Below are 18767 nucleotides of genomic sequence, written 5' to 3'. Positions count from 1 at the left end.
CTAGGGGCTCTCCAGGCCCACTAAAGTGTCCTATCTATCCTTTTTCACATTGCATTATTAATACAATAACAATGCTTACTTAGTTATCTGCAGCATATGATTTTTTTAAATGCATAATACTACTACTGCTGGATTGATGTTTCTTGTATTTAATTATTAACTAGTAGAGATTCTGCAGTTTTAATGAGAACTAATGGTAACATATAAAACTGTCTTCCTCCCCTCTCCCTACAAATCTTAGGGCCAATTCCAGCCATACCCACGTATTGGAGGGGGTGAGTGTACCTTTGGGCACAGCAGGGGAGTCTGTTTACCACTCCCCAGACTCCCTCCTCCAAAGCTTCTGATGCAAATCTGAGACTCCAGAGCGGAAGTGGGAGGAGCTTGAGTTTGGGGTTGGTAGTAGCTTTTCTACTGGTTTGGTCCTGAATTTCTCTTCTAGGTAAGATAATCTAGATCTGGACTGTGGCGTTTGGTTCTCCTGAAAGCAAAAGACATCGTGTGCTCTAAACAGTCTTTAGATTTTCTAAAACAAAGAGAGGTTCTCTGAGATCATCTGCCACTGGTGTAGCCTAGGGAATGTGATCTGTTCAAATTATTTAGGTAACATTTTTTTCCCTGTATTTTTTCTGTCTCCCTTCATTCTATGTTTTTTATTCTCCAGCATTTCCCTTTGCCCCAGATCTCCCATCAGGCCTCATCCAGTTCACCTCGAGTCTCTTCAACTACAACATCATCAAGGAAGCCTTTAAACCTGAAAAAAGTAAGTGGTTTGTTATATGTTTACTTCTTTATGTATTTTTTTAAAGAATCCTACCTATTTAAATAATTTGAAGTTAATGTTATTTAAAGGTGTGAATTATTTTAGGGACAAATGGAATTATAATTATGAGCAAAGGTCCACTCCTAACTTTTCCTTTGCTCTTATTTTGGGAAGTCCTGCCTTGGTTTGCAGAAATTTGCTTTCCTTGTGGACTCCAACAGCGCATCTTGGGTGTTAGTGAAACTGGCATTCTCCTGACCCTCACGAATAGGAACAGGTAGCCACGCCGGAGAGCTGGAAACAACAAATACAATGTGTGGGGTGAAAAAAAAAACTGAAGTTCTCAATTTCACTTTCGAACAATAACTTGTGATTCGTGCAGGCTACTTAAACTTTTTGAACATTGGTATCCAGACAGGTCATTAAAAGACAAACTGAGGTATACTACCGTTTTGAAGTCAGGGAGCAAAAATCGATTCCATTTGGGCAGCCCCACCCCGGAAGTGCTTCGGAGCCCTCTGCTGACCTGAGGCAGGGGAAAGACTTGGGTGAAGCCCGCAAAGGAAATTATTTGATTGGCTACCGCTTAAGGCCTAACTGGCTGTGAATGATTATCTTTAGGTTTTGATTTCTTAACCTTGAGGCACTACAGGCTTAGGTTTTGGTTTTCTTACGAAAGCCACCAACGTGTGAGGGCCATTTCGGTCTAATGGCCTCTTTGCTCAGTTAACAAGGTAAACTGGAGATAGCGCGTAACTCTTAAGGCTATTGAAAAATTGAGTAAAAACGTGAAGGTGAAATCATGTAGTAAGTAGACATTCAATTCATTCGACATGTATTTGTTGTGTGTTGGTTTCAGGCTTGGAATGAAATACTTGAAGAGAACAAAACAGACCAAAATGTATTGTTTCGTGCAGTTAACGTTCTAGTACATTGCAGAATAAGTAGGTACCTAGGAAAATAAGTCAGAAGTTGTGTTTTGTTTTTTTTTTTAAGTCTGTTTATTTTGAGAAAGCGCATGGGGGAGGGGCAGAGAGCCAGAATCCCAAGAGGGCTCTGCGCTGTCAGGGCAGAGCCCAACGTGGGGCTGGAACCCACCCACCATGAGATCATGACCTGAGGGGAAACCAAGAATCGGTTGTTAACCGTATGACTCATCCAGGCACCCCAATATGTCAGAAGTTAATAAAGCAATGTCAGACAGTAGAGCAGGGTCTGAGGGGTAAGGAGGTCAGTCAAGGTAAGTCACACTGAGAAGGTGACATCTGAGCAGACTTGAGGGTGACAGAGGTTTACCAGGCTGCTAAGTAGGGAAAGGAAAAGCATTGCAGATAGAGGGAATAGCCAGCACAAAAGCCCCAAGGGGAGCAGCCTTGTCTTGTCCCAGAAGCAGTGAGCAGGCCGGTGTATTGCGCTGAGTTAGGGACAGATGGGATGGGGTCAGAGAGGTGAGGGGTCGGGAGGCAGCGCGCTAGATCAAGTAGAGCTTTGGAGGCCATTAATCCGCTTTGGCTTTTGCTCAGTGAAATGGGGAGCCACTGGAGGGCTTGATAGGACTTCCCTTTAAAAACGCAAGGGCGGAAGGAGGGAGCGCTGCCAGGGGAGTTTGCTTTAATCTCGGTGAGATTAAAGTGAGGGGAGGTAAGGTGAGAAATGGTGAGCTGCTGGACAAATTGTAAAGGTAGAGCCAACGGACTCTCCTGACGGATTCTAGGTGGCACAGAAGGGAAGAGCGGTCAAAGCGATTGCAAGGATTGAGGCCTGGAAGGAAGGGCGGGCTTGCCTGTCACCGGAAGTGGGAACACAGGCCGCGGATGGAGAGGATGGAGAGGATGGAGAGGAACGCGGGTGTCAGCCCCGGGCTGACGCGGGGACTGCCAAGTTGATGTTGCTGTCTGTTAGAAGCTGGCCTGGCCAGGCCGGTGGGCAGCTGGGTAATGAAGCTCGGACCTCAGGACGGGGTTCAGGGCTGGGGGTGTGCATTTGGAAACATTAGCGTAAGAGCCTGCAGGAGCCTGCGCGCCAGAGAGCAGGGGTAGGGACAGAGGTCCTGGGGCCTCTGGTGATAAGGGGAGAAGAGGAACAAGGAAAAGAGATAATGAGGAAGCGCTTAGGAGGTGGGAAAAAAATCTAGAGGGTGTGGTGTCTCTGAAGCCTAGTGAAAAGGAGCTTTGGGGCCAAGAGAGTGATCCACTGTGTCCTGCTGCCCCCCACCAGGTAAGATGGGGTGAGAACTGGCCCCTGGTGCAGCCTCACCGTGGCCGTGGGACCGAGGTGCGTGCGGTGAGGTCTTCAGGGGGAGTGAAGGGCGAAGTATAAGTGAGACGTGGGGAAGAAGGCGTGTGGCCCTCAGGTGCAGATAATTGGGGATTTTTGCTGTAAATGAGAGCAGTTAATTAGTAGGGGCAGAAGGAGGCCAGAAAGAAGTATTTTTTGGTTTGATCTTTCTGTTTTTTGGGAGGTTTTTTGGTTTTGTTTTTAAGATTGGAGAAACGACAGCTTTTTGGTATGCTCATGGGAGTGATTTAGCAGACTGGGAAAAATTGATGAGGCAGGGTTGAGTGGAATTAGCAGGGCAATATTCCTGAGTAGGGAAGAGGGATGGGATTAGGTGGCTTTGGATTGGAGCACAGATAGATGAGGGGTCAGCAAACTTTTCTACAAAGGGCCAGACAAGTAAATATTTTAGTATGTGCGGATATACAATCTCTGTTGCAACTATTCGTCTGTGTTGCAGAGCCGATATACACGATATACAAATGAATGGGCATGGCCATGTTCCAGTCAGACTTCATTTAGGCTCACTGAAATTTTAATCTCAGATGGTTTTCACATGTTGCATGATGGATTCTTGTGATTCCCCACCCCCACCCCAATTATTTAAAAACCAGCAACCATCCTTAGCTGGCATGATGTACTGAATGGCCCCCAGGCCATGGTTTGCTGACTCCCAATCTAGGTGACAGACAGGAAAGTTAACACAGATGGATACAAATAAACTGGGATATAAGTGGGGTGAGGAGAATCTGGGAATTCTCCTGAGTGCTTCGATCTTCTGTTTGGTAGGGCCCTGAGAAAGAGGAGAAAGTACAGAGTTTTGAGGAGAGGAAGAAAGGGCAAAAATACAGAGTGTGACTTCACCAGGAACCTAGTAAGTAGAATGATTCTCCATGCAGCATGAAGGCCCCCTTTGAGGTTTGTAGTCATGAATCTGAAGGGAGATCTGTTCAGTGGGATTGTGTTTTTCTCCAGCCACAGTCGGCCACACAGGTGTGGGGACACAGAGGTGTCAGAAAGTTGGGCTTTCGCAGCTGTGGTTTTGCCAAGGGAGTTTCAAGGCAGGAGGCCTAAGAAGTTGAGTTTATACAGGAGAGTGATAGTGTAGCAGGATTCTCGCACAGAGAGTCGTGACACCGAGACTTTTCTTTCCAGGAAGCAACTTTATTCCTACCGGCACTGCTCAGTTGGGTTTGCACCGAAGAACTGAGTCCCGAATGCCACGTGGCATAGTTTTTTACATATTTTCCACTTCTTTGTCTCCCATATATGATTACATACAAACATGTAGTCTAAGTGGTCTCATGTTACAAGGTTGTGAGGGATGTCACGTATGTGTATAACCAGGTTGCCTTGAGGTTTTTGTTTTTGTTTTTCTTCCTTTCCTTAGGGAGGGGACCCTACCATGATAGTCGTAGGGTTGTGAGGTCTAGCTAATAAACCAACAGGATGCCCAGTTACATTTGAATTTCAGCTAAACAACAAATAATGTTTTAGTATAAGTATGTTGCATGATTAAGAGGGAGGAAGAACATGAAGCAGTCAAGGCAGTGTTATGTGTTGGGGCATCAATGGATTGGAGGTTCTAGTCTGGGGGAAGAATGTTGGAGAGGGCCACCAGGAAGCCGGGAGGTAGAACCGAATGCTTGACCTTGAGATTATGAGCAGTTGCAGCTACTGGTGACAAGGTTTAAGGTTTAGTGTTCAGCCATAGGGATGAGCGAGTAACATTGGGTAGAGGACAAGATCCTTGGTAAGGAATTCAAGGAACTCACCGTTCTTCACAGGGATCATATGCATAGGTAGCGTATTGATAATGCTGGAAGAGGGCTGGAATAATTGCATGCTTCCCTTGTATCCAGCACCATGTCAGGATGTGAGATAAAGATGAATCAGTGTTCGAGTCTAGGTTGACACAGAAAGGCCATTTAGAACTAGGTCAGGGAGGTCCTTGACTGTTATGCTAAGAAATTTAGGAGCATTAGTTCAATATCCCTCCCCTCCCCTATGACAAGAAATAATAAAATCAGCACAACTCATCCATTTGACCTACCTGAATATGATAGGTTTTATTTTTATTTTTAAACTTTTTTAAGATTCTATTTTTAAGTAATCTCTACACCCAACAAGGGGCTCGAACTTACAACCCCAAGATCAGGAGTTGCATGCTCTTCTGACTGAGCCAGCCAGACACCCAGAGAGGTTTTAAATATGGACTCTAAACATTATGTTACAGTATTACATAAACTGGGGTTGGGTAAATTGCAGTTGGTTCTTTTTAAGCTTTCATAATCTTCTGGTTACTTCTAAAATGAAAGTAATTTAGAAAAGAGTTTAAGGATTTTGTTTCGTTTTGTTTTTTGACTGGAACAAGTGAGTAAAATCATACTGAACAGAAAGAGGAAGCCCTTGCGCCCTTAAAATTTGCACCGACACCTGTGGCCAGCCCCTCCAGGTTGACCTAAGGACGGGTTGACCTAAGGAGGGAGCCAGCATGGGCGGGGTCTGTGACCTGAACCGAGGTGTCAGGTCAGACCTTTGAGAAGAAGGAGGGGCAAGCTAACATTTTTTTGCTAATTAATGTCTCTGTACTGCTTCAGTATGCACTCACTGCCCCCCGCCCACCAAATAGTAGGTACAAGTTGTAACTGTCATTTGGAAACAAACTAGGAGTCAAGGAAGACATAAAGGGGCCTTTAGAGGTGCCGGGTTCTCAAACTACAGTCCGCGTTCTGCAAGATGTTGGCTAAGATGTGCGGCCGCTGCTTAAGGAGAAGTAAACTTCACCTTGTTGTCCAGTCAGAAATGGAAAATTACTGGCTTATTTGCACAGTATTGATAGACTAAGTTCAGGAGGAAACTGCTGCTTCAGTAGAAAAGCAGCAAACCAGCAGCACTTGCAGAGACCGTTACTGGGGCCTAGAAGGGATGCCCAAGCCTTAAGTGAACGGGAACAGGTGATGCTTAAAAACCCCCAACCTAAGTCCAGAGACTAAGGCACAGAAAGCAGAGAAGGGGTTTGTGCAGAGCGCATCCTCAGTCCTAGCACAGCTCTTGGCACTGATGGATCAGTAAATACTTGTTGAGTGAATGAATGAATACAGAATAGTGAAAGAAATTCTCTGGAATTTCCTAGGTTATATCTTTTTTAAGTTTATTTATTTGGAGAGAGAGAGAGAGAGAGAGAGAGAGAGAGAGAGAGAGAGAGAGACCACAAGCGGGGGAGGGGCAAAGAGAGGGGGAGAGAGAAAATCCCAAGCAGGCTCTGCATTGGCAGGGCTGGAATCCACGAACCCAGAGATCATGACCTAGGCCGAAACCAAGAGTCTGATGCTTAATGGACTGAGCCACCCAGGTGCCCCTCCTAAGTTGTTTTTGACTATTAACCAGATATGTGGCCTTGGGCAAGTTAATTCACATCCCTGAGCCTCAATTTCCTCATCTGAATAATGAGACTAATTCTGGTCAACACCTCCACACCTTTTGCAAAGATCAAATGAGATAGCACTTCACAGTTAAAAGTTGTGACTGTTGCTGTTGCCCTTAGGAAAAGACCTAGGGAGCAGTCATTGGTGGGAGCAGGTTTTTAGAAATAACTTGAGAATTAAAGGCGGGGGGTGGGGGGGTGGTCTTTAACATTTTTGGAAACTGTGGAACCTAGGAGAGAATTTTCCAAGTAAAGTTAAAAAAGTCGTTTGCTTTCCACTACATGTCGACTCCTGTGGAAGACAGTTTTGTATGTGTTACCTGGAAACAAATCCCTGGAGATTTCAGGTAACATCCTGAAAAAATGTAACAATGTGCAAACAGCAGCAGGTAAACAGTGGAATAAGGACTTCAAACCAGACTATCAGATGTCAAAACCCATATTATTGGGGCACCTGGCTGGCTCTGTCAGTAGAGAATGAGACTCTTGATCTTGGGATTGTGAGTTTGAGCCCCACATTGGGTGCAGAGTTCACTTAAAAATAAAAAATAAATAAAAAAAAATAAACCATATTATTTCTACTCCACCAACATTTAGCCTCAAGTATCTTAGAATGGTAAAGGTGACTTTAGTCCAGCCCCCAGTACAGCCCACATCTCAGCAATAGTGACTTCTAAATTGGGGACTATAATTAGATCTCTTAAGACAGTCTTGTTCATTTTGAATGGTGCTAATTATTAAAAGGTTCTTTCCAAAAAAGTGAAATTAGTCTCTATCAATTTGCCCCACCTTGGCACTGGCTCTGGCCTCTGGAGCTGCCCCGGGGGTAATCCAGACCTGCAGGACATGGGACCACATCCTTATGATTGCCCTGTGATCGTCCTTATGATCGTTGTGTTGCCATTCCACACAGCCGTGCACACAGTGGACACTCAGTGCTTGCTACATCAGACCTATCCTTGCCTTTTCTCACAACAACTGCTGACAGATGAAACAGCTCCCGTTTCAGTCACCCCAAGATGATTGTGTGCTGGTAGTGCATCATGTGAGATGCCGGTTCCAAGCCACAAGAACCCTTATGGGAAGATAAAGTTATGCTCTCCTTGATTCATTCAGTCATGAAGCATTTATTGAGGGGCTTCTGGGTGGCTCAGTAGGTTGGGTGTCTGGCTCTTGGTTTTGGTTCAGGTCATGATTTCATGGTTCATGGGTTCGAGCTCCACGTCAGGCTCCGAGCTGGTGGTGCAGAGTCTGCTTGGGACTCTCTCTCTCTGGCCCTCCTCTCTCTCTCTCTCTCTCAAAATAAATAAATAAACTTAAAAAAAAAAAAAAAAAAAAAAAGGAAGCATTTATTGAGCACCTACTATGTACCAGGTGCTATTGTAAGTACTGGGAACATGTCACCGAACAAAATCGATACCTGCCCTTGTGGAACTTTTCTCTTGTGAGCAAATAGAGAATGCTTTTAGAAAGTGATAGGTACTAGGGGAAGACATTGAAGCAGGTAAGAGGAATTGGAAGTGTCAGAATGAGAAGTGTGCTGGTTTCAGTTTAAGTGGGATGGCCACGTAAGGGAAGACAAGGAGGTGAAAAAGGCATCTGTGAGGTTGTCAGGGGAAAGAGGAGGAAGAACAAAGGGAATGGGCTGTGCAAAAGTCCTGAGGTGAAGCCTGCCCAGTGGGCAGGAGCTGAATGAGCCAGGTGAGGGGGAGCAGGAGGCCCCAACAAGAGATGTGGGCTCGAGCTGTACCATCCAGCACGGTGGCCTCTAACCATGTGTAGCCCCTGAGCTCTTGAAATGTGCCTGGTCCAAACTGAGATGTGCTGTATGATTAAAGGGCGTGCCACACGTCAAAGACATTGAATGAAAATGAGAGTGTAAAATTTCTCAATTTTTATATGGGGTCCATGTTGAAATAATGATGTCTTAGAGATACCACACTAAATAAAATGTACTATTAAAATTGGGGCACCTAGGCGGCTCAGTCAGTTAAGCATCCCACTCTTGATCTCAGCTCAGGTCATGATCTCACTGTTCATGACTTGAACAGTGCCCTGACTTGGGCTCTGAACTGACAGCATGGAGCCTGCTTGGGATCCTCTGTCTCCCTCCCAGCAGGGGTTGGGGCAGGGGAGGGGCAGAGAGAGAGAGGGAGATAGAGGATCCCAAGCAGGCTGTATGCTGACAGCAGAGAGCTCGGTTTGGGGCCCAAACTCACAAACAGTGAAATCATGACCTGAGCGGAAGTCCGACACTTAACCAACAGAGCCACCCAGATGCCCCTTAAAAAACTTGGAAAAATATATACTACTAAAATTCATTTCACCTGTTTCCTTTTACTTTTTTATTATGACTACTTGAAAACTTAAAATGCCACATGTGGCACCTATTTTATATATATATTTAATATATTATAGATATATTATATATATATGTTATATATTTTATAATATAGATTACATTTATAGATTATATATTTTCTATATATTATAATATATTATATATATAATTTTATATATTTATTACATATATATATATTTATTTTAATATTTATTTATTTTGAGAGAGAATCCCAAGCAGGCTCCACGCTCAGCTCGTAACCCGACATGGGGCTTGATCTCATGACAATGAGATCCTGACCTGGGCTGAAATCAAGAATCGTGCTCAACCGACTGAGCCACCCAGGCACCCTTCTCCTATCATATTTCTTCTATTAGACAGTGCTGGTCTAGAGTCCTATATACCTTTCTAAGGACCTTGCTTTTATTCTGATTAAAATGGAGAGACCATGGAGAGTTTAGAACAGAGGAAAGACATGATCTGGCCTTTTATAAAAGGATCAGTCTGGCTGCTATATTGGGATGAAATTGCAGAAACTCACATGTGGAACCAGGGAGACCAGTCAGGAGGCTGTGCACTAACTAATTCTGGGAGGGATGATGGTGGCTTAGCCCAGAGCGGAATCTGGATATAAGTGAAGGTAGAGCCTGTAGGATTTCCTGCAGGAATAGTCATGGGATATGAGAAAAAGGAAGGAGTCAAAGATGTCTGAAGATTTTGGTCTGAGAAACTGGAAGAACAGGCTGCCATTAACTGAGATAGAAAGACCATGGACAGAACAGTGGAATATCAGGACATCAATTTGGGTGTCAATTGAATGGTCATGTGGATAATGAGTAGTCAATTGGATGTGTAAAGTATGGTGCTCTGGGAAGAAGTCTGAGCTCGAAGTGTATATTTGGGAACAGTAACATCTAAATGGTATTTAAAGTTAGGAGGCTAGAGGAGCTCACCAAGGGAGTGGGATTATGTTCAGAAAAAGAAGTCCAAGGACAGAGTTTAAGAATAAGAGACTGGGGAGAAAAGGTGGAAAAATCAGCAAAAAAAAACCTAAGAAAGACAGAGAAGTCAGATAATGGTGACGCAGGAGACAATGAAGAACGTGTCATCAAGAAGCCAGTCACCAACTGTGTCAAGTGCTTTCTGTAGGTAAAGTTAAGACAAGGACAGAGTCGACCAAGTTGGATTTAGGTGATGTGCAGATCAGGAGGAGTTTCTTTGGAATGGTCTGAACAAAAGCCTGATAGCAGTGTGTTTAACGAAGAAAGGTGGGGAAGGCTTTGGAGACAGTATCCTCGAGCGTGGAAAACTCCAAAAATTTTACTGGAAAAGGAAGGAGAGAGATGAGGCCATAAGCTGATAGGTAATTGGGGCTAAAAGAGAGACTATAAATAATGTTGGGACAAATAAGAGCAGGTTTGTGTGTTCATGAGAGTCACACAGGAGAGAAGGAAACTTGATGATGTGGACAAAAAGGTGGAAAATTGCTGGAGTCCTGTTCCCATAGAGATGAGAGAGGATTCCAATCGGAGGCACAGGCAGGGTTGCCCCTAAAAGCCTGGGCAGTTCCTCTATAGTAACACGCAGGAAAGCCAACTATCAGGGTGTGGCTGTTGGCGAGGGTGTCTGGGAAGCTCTCTTCGAGCTGCTTCATTTCCTCTGTGAAGTGGGAAGCACGCCCATCGGCAGAGTGGGGACGTTGGAGGTGTGCAGAGTGAGTTGAAAGTATAAAATAGATGACTAGGAGAGGGTGTGAGAGTGAACACACGGCGACATAAAAGATGATTGAGGGTCCTCTGGGTATTTGTGGACACGGGTTTAAATTGAGAGCGGTTAGCATGGTGGTATGTTTTCTTTGACCACGTTCTGTGGCTATGGGCCAGGACTAGGGTAAGTGGAGAGTGGAATGACCCAGACCTACAAACGTTGAGGGTATATTCAATGGAGTGGTCTTTTTTTTTTTTTTTTTAATGTTTATTTAGTTTTGAGAGAGAGATAGAAGCAGAATGCAAGCAGGGGAGGAGCAGAGAGAGAGGGAGACACAGAATCCGAAACAGGCTCCAGGCTCTGTGCTGACAGCTCAGAGCCTGACTCAGGGCTCAAACTCACGAACCTGTGAGATCATGACCTGAGCTGAAATCGGCCACTTAACTGACTGAGCCACCCATGTGCCGTGGGAGCAGTCTTAATGATTGGTCATAGAGATCACTCGTTCCAAGAACTGTTTGCTGAATGCTCACTGCCATTCCAGCAGCAATGGAATCAACATGCTCTTTCAGCTCAGCTGCCTCTGGGATGACCCTGTTTGCTCTCGCACTGCTCCCTCCGGCAACCGGGGCTGAGGCTCCAGATAACACAGGGCTGCTACCTCCTGGCCTGTTGCTGCTACTGCAAACATACCAGGCCCACCTCTACTGTTTTCTCACCGACCTAATTTGGTGACTGGGAAAAACAAAGACCTGGCCAAAAGCTAGTCCCAGGAGGCCACCACCTTAGCCTTTCCCCACCCTTCAATTTTCCATTCTCATGCTCAGTAGCAAGCAAAGTAATTCCTGCTAAGGGGCTCTCCTTCCCTGGGAAGATTTCCATTTTAGCAGACAACTTTGAATATCAAAAAGCCCTCAAGAACCAAGGAAATGAAAAAGTCATTGAATTTCAAGTGTCCTATGGGAAACCAATGGAGGAAATATTTTAGATTGCAAGGGTCTGCAGTGTGACCATTCCCACCCCCCACAAACGCACACATACTACCTTGCAGATGAGGCACTACACTCAGAATAGTCTTGAGCATGAGTTGTTTTTTGTTTTTTGCTTGTTTGTTTGTTTATTTTTCAGAGACAGAGAGAGAGTGCACATGCATGCATGCATGGGATTCTCTTTCCCAGAATCCTCTGTTCATGATTATGGTCTCTGCTCATAATTATGGCCTTCTAGATACCTGCCCTGATGGGCTTTTCTTCATTGCTCTCCTGGAACCTTTTCTTATCCAATTTTCCCTGTTGGGGGGGGGGGGGGGAGTGTGGGAGTGTGGGGGTGGTTGGGAAGCATATCCTTCAGTAGCTTCCAGTGCACAGGAAGCAAAATCTTAATCGCAAGGAGGCTTCCTGCTGCCAGGGCAGAGTGCCCAATGCAGGGCTCCATCCCATGAACTGTGAGATCATGACCTGAGGGGAAATCAAGTCGGACAGTTAACCAACTGAGCCACCCAGTCGTCCCAAGTTTTATTTTAAGGTTTTTCAATCAGAATTTATATTAGATGTTTACTGATGGGGCGCCTGGATGGCTCAGTCGGTTAAGCTTCCAACTTCAGCTCAGGTCAAAGTCTCATGGTTTGTGAGTTTGAGCCCCGCCTCTGGCTCTGTGCTGACAGCTCAGAGCCTGGGGCCTGCTTCAGATTCTTTGTCTCCCTCTCTCTCTGCCCCTCCCCCACTTGTGTTCTGTCTCTCTCTGTGTCTCAAAAATAAATAAATGTAAAAAAAAAAAATTAGGTGTTCACTAAGACACCATGATGCCCTAGGTCTCAAATAACATACTCATCACCCAGTGGTTTGGTTTAAAAAGCCTTGAATATTCTCCACTCTTCACACATATTGCCTGTCTTGATTTAAAATTTTTACAGTTAGTCTTTTTAGTATAATAGCACTGAAACCCTTTAAAAATTAAATACATTATCTGACAGGAGTGGACAACATATCAAGCTTTATTTTATGGCTACATCAGATTAATTACCAGAAGGAATGGAGCTGCAAGTGGGCAAGCATTTTTCAGTTAATTTTAATTTTTATAAAAATAATAACTGAATATAAGTTCAAATAGTTAAAAAGGTTTATGATGAAAAACTCTAGCTGTTCTGCCTTTTCTTACCTCCTACCCTTGTACTCATGGAAAATTACCCGTATCCTTTTTTTGGCAATTTTTCTTAGCATTCATCTCCATGTTTCTGAACAATATGCTTATATTGTGTTTCTCAATTTATCAGTTTTAGATTTTACTGATTAATTTCCCTCTCCTCAGATAATTATACAAAGATTTTTGGCTAGTCAATCGTAGGCATTTACATTTCCTTGACAAGCCACTATTCATTGCTGAGGTACAATCCTTTGTTTTTCCTGGAATTAATAATTATCTTATTTTTTTATTTGCCTCATTTTGCATGTTCCCTGAATTAATTTACTTTATTGAATCTTTGCCACACACTAACTGGTAATATTTTCCATCCTTGCAAAGGCACTGTTTCTCGTTTTTTCCTGTAGACCTCTGTATTAGTTAGCATGTTCCAGAGAAACAGAATATATCCATATATCCATATATATATGGATATATATATATGTACATATATATGTATATGTATATATACATATACATATATATGTACATATACATATATCCATATATATACATATATGTATATGTATATACATATACATATATGTATATGTATATATATATATGGAGAGAGAGATTTCATTTTTAGGAATTGGCTCACATGATTTCTGGGGACTGGCAAATCCAAATCTGTAGGGTAGCCTGGTAGGCCAGACTTAGAGAAGGGTTGATATTGCAGCACAAGTCTGAAGGCAGTCTAGATATAGAATTCCCTCTTGCTCAGAGGACATCATTCTTTTTTCTCTTAAGGCCTACAATGGATTGAATGAGACCCACCTATACTATATAGGGTAATCTGCTTGACTCAAACTCTATTGATTTAAACATTAATCTCATCAAAAAAGTACTTTCTCAGCAAAATCTAGATTGGTTTTTAACCAAATATCCAGGATCTTGGACTAACCAAGTTGATGCATTAAAATTAACCATCACCAAACAAACAATAAAATTTAACTATCACATTCTCTTTCCCAGAATCCTCTGTTCATGATTATGGTCTCTGCTCATAATTATGGCCTTCTAGATACCTGCCCTGATGGGCTTTTCTTCATTGCTCTCCTGGAACCCTTTCTCATCCAATTTTCCCTATTGGGCGGGGGGTGGGGAGTGTGGGAGTGTGCGGGTGGGTGGGAAGCATATCCTTCAGTAGCTTCCAGTGCACAGGAAGCAAAATCTTAAAGTCTTTGAATATTTAACATTTTTATTCTTCCCTCACATTTGAATGATATAGCTCACTCTAGAATTCTGGGCTGAAGATACTTTTCTCTTGGAATTTTGGAGGCATCATCACTCCATCATCTGCTGGTTTGGAAGAGTTGGTACTTTTGAAAAATCCAGTAAAATTCTGATTTGCCTGCTTTTTCTCTCTGGAAGTGTAAGAATTCTTTCTCTTGACTCCCAGTGTCCTGAGATTTTGCAGTGATATGTCAGGGTAGGTCTTACCACGTTGAGCATTCAGTACAACTTTCAGTCTGGAGTCTCATGCCCTTCAATTCTGGCTGGGAAAATTTCTTGTATCGCTTTGTTATTTTCCTCTTTCAATTATTTATCTTTTTGGTAGCTTTCAATTTTAGTTGGGTGGATTTTCTAATCTGATCCTCTAAACTTGTTTCCTACTTTTGTTCTCTTTCACTTTTTTTTTTTTTTTTTGAGAGAGAGAGAGAGAGAGAGAGTGTGTGTGTGTGTGTGTGTGTGTGTGTGTGTGTGAGTGTGAGAATGCGCACACTCATGAGCAGGGGAGGGGCAGAGACAGAGGGGGACAGAAGATCAGAGAATCCTAAGCAGGCTCTGTACTGTCAGCCCAAAGCCCGATATGGGGCTTGAACCCACTAATTATGAGATCATGACCTGAGCCAAAGTCAGATGCTCAGCTGGCTGAGCCACCCAAATGCCCCTGTTCTCTTTCATTTTTTTTTTTTTTTTTGGTTTGGTTGGTTTTTGTTTTTGTTTTAAGTTTTATTTTTTATTTTTTTTAAATTTACATCCAAATTAGTTAGCATATAGTGCAACAATGATTTCAGGAGTAGATTCCTTAGTGCCCCTTACCCATTTAGCCCATCCCCCCCCCACAACCCCTCCCATAACCCTCACTTTGTTCTCCATATTTATGAGTCTCTTCTGTTTTGTCGCCCTCCCTGTTTTTATATTATTTTTGTTTCCCTTCCCTTATATTCATCTGTTTTGTCTCAAAGTCCTCATATGAGTGAAGTCATATGATTTTTGTCTTTCTCTGACTAATTTCACTTAGCATAATACCCTCCAGTTCCATCCACATAGTTGCAAGTGGCAAGATTTCACTCTTTTTAGTTGCTGAGTAATATTCCATTGTGTATATATATATATATATATATATATATATATATATATATATATACCACATCTTCTTTATCTATTCATCCATCTATGGACATTTGCACTCTTTCCATACTTTAGTTATTATTGATAGTGCTGCTATAAACATGGGGGTACACGTGTCCCTTTGAAACACCACACCTGTATCCCATGGGTAAATGCCTAGTAGTGCAATTGCTGGGTCGTAGGGTAGTTCTATTTTTAGTTTTTTGAGGAAACTCCACCTGTTTTCCAGAGTGGCTGCACCAGCTTGCATTCCCACCAACAATGCAAAAGAGATCCTCGTTCTCTGCATCCTTGCCAACATCTGTTGTTGCCTGAGTTGTTAATGTTAGCCATTCTGACAGGTGTGAGGTGGTATCTCACTGTAGTTTTGATTTATATTTCCCTGATGATGAGTGATGTTGAGCATTTTTTCATGTGTTGATTGGCCATCTGGATGTCTTCTTTGGAGAGTGTCAATTCATGTATTTTGCCCATCTCTTCACTGGATTATTTGTTTTTTGGGTGTTGAGTTTGATAAGTTCTTTACAGATTTTGGATACTAACCCTTTATCTGATATGTCATTTGTAAATATCTTCTCTGCTCTTTCACTTTTGATTTAACTTTCTGGTTGTTAGTAGGTTTCCCTGATTTCCATTTCCTAACTTTTTATGATTTTTTTCAGTTTGACTGTTGTATTTATGATTTCCCAGAGTCCTTTCTTGCTTTTTGAATTTTTTTTTTTTCCTATAACATCTTGGTTGTCCCATCCTTAGGGTCTTTAATGGCATGGCTTCAACATCTTCCTGTACTCTCCTTCCTCCAAGGCTTGGTTAGTTGGTTAGTTTTAAATCTCTTTCATGTTACAGGCTTTTTCCAAATCTGTAGTCACCCTTGACTGTTTGTTCATATTTAAGAGTGAGATCACTTTTCTAAAAGCTGATGTGTAGCTTTATATGTAGGTTAAACTTGTGGACTGGTGGATTCTCTTTTAGGGGACTGGTTATTGAGCTGTCCTTTTTGTTATAGAACCCTAAACTGTTTGCAGTTCATTTTTCTAAGACTGCTCAATTTCTGTAGAAAAGAAGGGTCCTCTATTTCCTACAGCCAGCGTGGTGTCCAAGCATAGGCTCCATTGCTGATCTTCTGACAGCAGGGTTGGGAAAAAGGCTAAGGTCCCCACAGTTAATTTGTAGACTTTCATTTAATTAAGCTAATTTCAGCCTGGTTCTCATTTCCACCTTACCTTATTGTGTCCCCAGATGGCATATGTCTCCAAATCCAAACCCTTGGTTGTTCAGTTTCCCAGGAGAACAAACCTCAGCTCTCCTGCTGGCTGGGGAGGCATTATTATCTCATGAGCGGAATAAGGAAAACAACCCAACTGCTCAGTCCTCCCACCAGTGCTTTTGCCTCACTCAAGCCTGTCCTTCCTCAGTCCCTGGGGTCACCAGGCACTCAGCCTGTGAGCCAGTGGCTTTCTTTTTTCGTCCACATCCACCTCCATTTAAGTTGGAGCATTCTCCCCTTCCTAAGTTGGTTCCCCTGATGTCTAATTTGTCTTTCCAAAAAATCATTGAAATCTCTCTTCTACTGTGGCCTCCTTGCCTGTTTGTTGTGGTTGTTAATTTTTAGCCTAATATCATTTAAAGTTCCTTTACAGTTACTCTAGCAATGGGTTTGGGAAAGGAGGGGAAATAAATGTCTAGAGACAATCTGCCATTATTAGCTAGAAGTTTCAAATAGGCAAGTTTTGATGAGGAGATGGGAAAAAGTGCAGAAGATGGGGCATTATCCAGAAAAGGGGCTCAGTATGCATGGTAGGGCTGGGTAGACAGGCATCTTGAAGGCACCAGGTCCCTGGGTAAAGCTGAGAAAGGTACAATCCATGGGTTTGCAAGGAGTCTGGAGCACTCAATGGGCAGTTAATCTGACCACTTCATAGCTTTGCTCTAAGTACTCCTAACTTGTGCCAACCATCAACTTAATCCAACCATCATACACTTAATCAACTTTATACCTACTTTTTCTAAACTAAGCATGAGGATCAAAGAGTAATGTTCCTCCTACTCAACCTGTACAACCTTACACTCCCCTGTCATTTTTTGCTGATTTTCTCTTACTGTTGCAGAGTCTTTAACAGAACTTGAGATGATTTCATTAACTAAATATATACATTAGTAGGTGCTTTCACATAGACACACCAGCTTTAAAAAAAAAAAAAAGAGCTCACTGTCATGGAAAACTGTCAAATTAAATCACCAGATTAGAAGGATCTTTTTTTTTTTTTTTTTTTTTTTTTAGTGCTTATTTTTTTGACAGAGAGAGCCCCAGCAGGGGAGGGGCTGAGAGAGGAGGGCAGAGGATCCGAAGTGGGCTCGAAGGAGCCTGATGCAGGGCTTGAACTCATGAACCCCAAGATCACAGCTTGAGCCACAGTTAGATGCCCAACCAACTGAGCCACCCAGGTGCCCCAAGATTAGAAGGATCTTAAGATGTTGTCCAGCTTGTATTTCTTTGCTTCAGGGTGAAGTGAAATCATACTTAGGACATGACTTCAAATCCTCATTCACAGCTACTGACAGGGGTGAGGGACACAGCTGGAGTTCTTGTGAGACCTCGATGGTGTCCCCTTCCCCATGTTGCTGGTGATGAGCTAATGGCTGAGACTCTCAGCTTCTTCATCTATGAAATTGCACAAATAACTCACCCTGACTATCTTGTAAGATTCTTGTAAAATCAAGTGTGATCATTCAGATCAAAATGTTTCCCTAATTGTACACTACATTGATATATTCAAAGATAAAGTTAATGGAATTTTTCAGGAATTTTGCTACATTTTCTGTGGAATGTGAAACTAAATGCAGTACATTCCATGATCTTATGACACAATTTAGTAACAGTTCTTTAGAGAAGAGGGAAAAACAACAAAGACAAAAATCTGTTTTTCGGGTTTTTGTTTTAGTACTAGAATTTACGTCTCAAGTCTGAACTCCGTGCATACTTCTCTGAGCCATGTCTTCTGCTCTAGTTTCCTTTCTTTTTTATCTGTGTTGAGTTTCTCCAATCTTTATTTATTCTTTAAAGTTTATGTATGTATTTTGAGAGAGACAACCATTGGGGAGAGGCAGTGGGAGAGAGGGAGATAGAATCCCAAGCAGGCTCCACACCATCAGCACAGAGTCAGATGTGGGGCTCAAATTCACAAACTGTGAGATATGACCTGAACTGAAGTCGGACGCTTACCCAACTGAGCCACCCAGGCACCCCAAGTTTAAACAAAGGCTTGGAAAGCTTAAATGTACTGGAAATAACCCAAATGTCCATCTTTAGATAAATGTATAAACACAATGTGGTGCATGCATACAATAGGATAGGATTCAGCCTTAAAAAGGAAGGAAATTCTGTCACTTGCTACAACTTGAACCCAGAGGACATTATGTGAAGTGAAATAAGCCAGTCACAAAAGGACAAATACTGTATGATTCCACTGATATAAGGTACTTAGAGTTGTCAAATTTATAGAGACAGAGGTAGAATGGTGGTTGCCAGGGCAGAAAGGAGAGTTCTTATTTAATGGGTATATTTTCAGGTTTGCAAGATGTAGAGTTTTAGAGATGGATGTTGGTGTGGTTGCACAACAGTGTGAATGTATTTAGTGCCACTGAACTTTACTTCAAAATGGTTAATGGGGTGCCTGGGTGACTCAGTTAGTTGGGCATCCAACTTTAGATTTCAG

At 42.7% G+C, this 18767-nt stretch overlaps 1 protein-coding gene across 1 annotated transcript in view; it reads left to right on the top strand.

Moving 5' to 3' along the window:
* The first annotated feature begins 2948 nt into the window (after positions 1 to 2948).
* The window catches only part of GCM1 (glial cells missing transcription factor 1), a 46102-nt gene continuing 30283 nt past the window's right edge, over positions 2949 to 18767 (top strand). The window contains exon 1 of the mRNA XM_042937321.1: positions 2949 to 2980. The gene's annotated coding sequence lies outside the window, so the exon portion shown is untranslated. The remainder of the gene's footprint in view (positions 2981 to 18767) is intronic.

The sequence above is a fragment of the Panthera leo genome, chromosome B2, assembly GCF_018350215.1.
Source record: "Panthera leo isolate Ple1 chromosome B2, P.leo_Ple1_pat1.1, whole genome shotgun sequence".
Classification (NCBI taxonomy): domain Eukaryota; kingdom Metazoa; phylum Chordata; class Mammalia; order Carnivora; family Felidae; genus Panthera; species Panthera leo.
This window is presented reverse-complemented; position numbering and strand designations above follow the sequence as displayed.